The sequence below is a fragment of the Solanum pennellii genome, chromosome 10 (assembly GCF_001406875.1).
Source record: "Solanum pennellii chromosome 10, SPENNV200".
NCBI classification, from domain to species: Eukaryota; Viridiplantae; Streptophyta; class Magnoliopsida; order Solanales; family Solanaceae; genus Solanum; species Solanum pennellii.
The window spans coordinates 51,797,055-51,801,181 of NC_028646.1; the positions used below are offsets into that span (position 1 = coordinate 51,797,055).

The 4,127-nt window shown below is 30.3% G+C and overlaps 1 long non-coding RNA gene across 1 annotated transcript; it reads left to right on the top strand.

The window, feature by feature from the left end:
• The first annotated feature begins 527 nt into the window (after positions 1-527).
• LOC107032188 lies at positions 528-3,674 on the top strand. The gene is made up of 3 exons (XR_003574889.1): positions 528-704; positions 1,691-1,874; positions 3,459-3,674. It is a non-coding gene; the product is annotated as an uncharacterized LOC107032188 (long non-coding RNA).
• Positions 3,675-4,127: the final 453 nt, after the last annotated feature.

Below are 4,127 nucleotides of genomic sequence, written 5' to 3' on the forward strand. Positions count from 1 at the left end.
ATTGGATCATTCGGAATTCTAAATTTTAAACTTGAAATAATATATTAAAATATAAAAACTATGAAATATATAAGAAACATTTTAAAATGATACCAAAGAAAATATTTTTATGTATAAAATAAAATTTTAAAATTACATAAATAATGTCGGGTTAGTTTAATCTCGGATTATTTTTTTAATTGAAACTAAACCAGCTAAAATAAAGTCGGTTTTTTTTTTCATTACCAAACTACTAAATATTTTTTTTTAATTTTACTCAGTTTGTGATTCAATTTGATTTTTAGTTCGATTTTGTACCCTAGACGAGACTCACCATAATATAAATGTCTAGAGGCAAGGCTGACACCGTAAATATATTTATGGTCTAAAAAATAGATGAAAAGTATATATATATATATACATATATTGAGAGAGAGAGAGAAAGTGAAAGGCGGGACGATCAATGGCAAATTAGCAGTTATACTATTATGTAAGGGTAAAATGGTAATTATGAATGATTGATATTTTGGCAAATTAAGCTTTCTATTGCTTTCCGTTCCAGATCCTTCTAGATCTCTTTCCTCTACTTGCATATATAATATACAATTGCTAAGGCCTAAAAGACAAATTGCTCATTCATCATCTTCAAATCTCTTCTTCTGTGATGATGGTGCAAAGCTTATGGGTTACGAGCTAAATCAACTGCACTAGTCAAGCTTCATTTGGTAATTGTACAAGTCTTTTTGTACTTAAGTGGTGTGATATACGTTTTTTTCATGTTTTCATCTATTGCTATTTATTTTTAAGTCAATAAATTTAATAAAGAAGATTGTTTCAAAAAGTAAAATTTTGATGCCCTCTTATTTTGTGTGCTTAATTGAGAAATAAGTTATCGTTCCTGAGAAGAATACATAACCTATATTAATTCTTGGCTAATAATATAGTGATTCTCAAGAAGAAACTGTCGATCTGGCGAAGATTGTTATGTTCTTAAAAGTTTCATTTGAGCTTCATCTATCTTGGTAGTTGCCAAATAAGTATAATGAATTGGAGAGGTCTGACAAATAATGTAGGTAGTAACTCGCTTGACCATTATTTTTCTAAATAAAAGCTCCAATTGAAAGATTACTTTGCGCTCAAACTGGGTATATTCTCAATTTTACTACCAATTTGTATGTTAATGTGAGTCGCATAGTAAGTGAATCAAAGGGCAATAAATCTTTCCTCATTCATTGAATTTCTTTTAACCTTGCGCACTCACGTGACCTTAAAACATTTCTTCTTCAAGGAAGAGATATCGGCTCTTGCTGAAGCAGAATAGCCCTTCAGTTTGTAGCTTAGTAGCTCAGTTGGTTTTTGTTGACTATCTGAGCTCTGCCTTGTTGGTGACGATTTGATTTTCCACATTTTAATCCCTTCACATTTTCCCTTCCCCTACCCCTTCAATTTTTCTTATTCTTCGAAGAATATTTTTAACTCTATCTATACTTATATTTCTTATAATTTTCATTTTTCTATTTAACTGTTGAATTTGCTTTAGTGTTGTTGTTCCATGATGAAATTTCTCTACCTATGAAGAGATGGAAAATTTTTTTTGGCTTGAAGAAAATTCCTTTGTAGATTTGGTATGATTTCCTTGTTATTTTTAGTGTCATTGTTGACAGGAAGTTTCATACTAACTTTTTCTTTCTGACCATTCCGTTGAAAACAGATAATATATACATCACATATAGTTCCCTTGCAATTTTCAGCTTCTCTTAACCGTTGATTTTTGCTCTCTCTGTTGGCGTTGTCGATTCAACGAACACTTAAAACTTGTGATCTTTTATGATTGAGAAGTATATAAAATTGGATCCAGGTGTATTCTCTCATATTTTCTGAAAAACAATAGCAAGGTACTTTTTTTCCTTGTTCCTTTTACTTACAATTTTTTTCTTTATTCCTCTTATAATATTTGTTTTATATATTCACATTTTCATTAGGATGATGACTTAAAACTATATTCTTGTGAAACTTTGAGGATTGAAACCTGTGACTCTACTTTTGGATTTGAATTACTGGAATATCATATGAACTTCTATAGAAGTCATCACACTTGCAACTAAGATTTAGAGGTGACTCCTGCCCAATCACTATTTAGATATCGCAATTTCATGAGGTCCATTTACAGTTTAGGCTATTTAGGCTATAAACAATTGTTTAAATATCGTAGATGAAGTTCTATATGAGAAATAGAAGTTGAACATTTGAAAAGTACCATTTCAATCAATTCCAAATGGCTCTATTGTCCACTGTTTTGACTCTTGGGAAGAAAAAAGAATAAGATTAAAGGAAGTAAAAGCTAAATATCGAATTGGAAAACATAACTAAAAGATGTGGCGTAGTATTTTTTTTTCTCAAAAACAATTGTCCAACACAATTATAAATGGCCAGTTTAAGTTGTGTGGAATAAGCACGATATCTACTGTACCTTATGTTTTCAAAAACAATTGGCAGGTAGGAGAATGTCTTACCATGTGACCTGAATATATTACTGTCTAATATCTGCCAGTGTTTTTCTTGACCTTTAAGAGTAGAAGTTAACTTTGTTATTTGGGACCAAGGGACTGTTTGTCCTTCATTGAATTAGCTGAGTCATAAAAAGAGTATCTATGAATGTTAAAAGTTTTAATAAGCGGTTGGTGAACGCCAAGAGAATCCTCATGTTTCAGTAAATGTTGTGCTATGTGGAACACAAAGATGTGCTAGCTGTATCACAAGTTTGAAACTGATTGTTAGATCATATTTTACATTTAAGTGAAGAACAACAGTGATAAATCTATTATCTTGAAAATATTTTGGTCATAAAATATATTTGACGAAAGAGTCAACAAGATCATGTTGTTAGGAAAATGTTCCAAGAGTCTGTCTTCTATTGCTACTCGCTACTCCTTTCCTGTTTCGATATTTCATTTATGTTTTCATATGAATTATTAAAACTGTTTTCTTGGAGATTTTCATTCTTCGGTTCTCCAATTAAGTTAAAAATAATGTCACATAATAAAAAAATGTTGTAATTTGATGTCGAATTTATTGCTTCCCTTGTAGCTATAGCTTACCTCTTGTGCCACTGTGATGGTAAATATTCAATATATGGTTATTCTCGATTGTGTGATTTGTATCCATAAGTCATTTTGAATCGTGAAATGATTATCAATTAAGAACAAAATTGATCACTAAACCTTTCACTAACAGATGAGAACTACATGATCTGCTCTTCACTTTTCTTTTGTGGTAATATAAAAATTATACTATATGAAGTCGTAAAGTCGTAAACCTTTTCCATCATACAAAAGTTATGGTCGCTTTTTGGAAGTTTTCCCCTGAAGCATATGCTTCAATTAAGGGAGATTTGATTTGTCTATATTTGATCCTTCAATTTCTTATGTTTATCTCTTATGCCTATTATAATTATTAAAATGTTCATGTGATATATGCAGATGGAAGGACTTGGATTGGTAGCTCTTAGAAAGAGTTGTGTCATTCTTCAAGGATCACAAAGGTTCGATAGAGTTAATAAATTATTTTTGTTATTAATTATTGCTATGCTATGTAATTTTTATATCTATTTGTCACGGTTGTTGCCTTTTTAGGGGGCTATTGGTTTGAGTTAAATAACAATCATCATGTTAATAAAAAAAATTCTTTCGAAATTACTTCTACAAATTATTTTAGAAGGTTATTTTTTCTTGAAATATCAATGATTGTGAGATGGATTCTTTCCCCTAAATTCTAATAATGTGTATATTGATCAACGACATCATATGGGTACAACTTAGATTTCTACTATGACAAAATATGATTTAAAAACTAAAACCCTACCTTCTTTTACAAAGTAATATTGCAAGGTTTTACGCTCTCAAAGCTGACATACTACATGATCTTTTTCTTCATTGAAGGTTTGGTATTGGATATGTCAAATTAATATATCTTTAAGTTCAACAACCACCATGATAATAAGTGTGATATTGTTAAGTCGGAAACGCGTATGCGAAATTCTTCAAAATGAATTTTTGTATCTGATTTGTTGGTTATTTAGATCCTGTAGAGTCAATTTAAATCTAGAGTTGAGCAAGATCATGTAGTGGTTGAAAATCCCATCATTATAG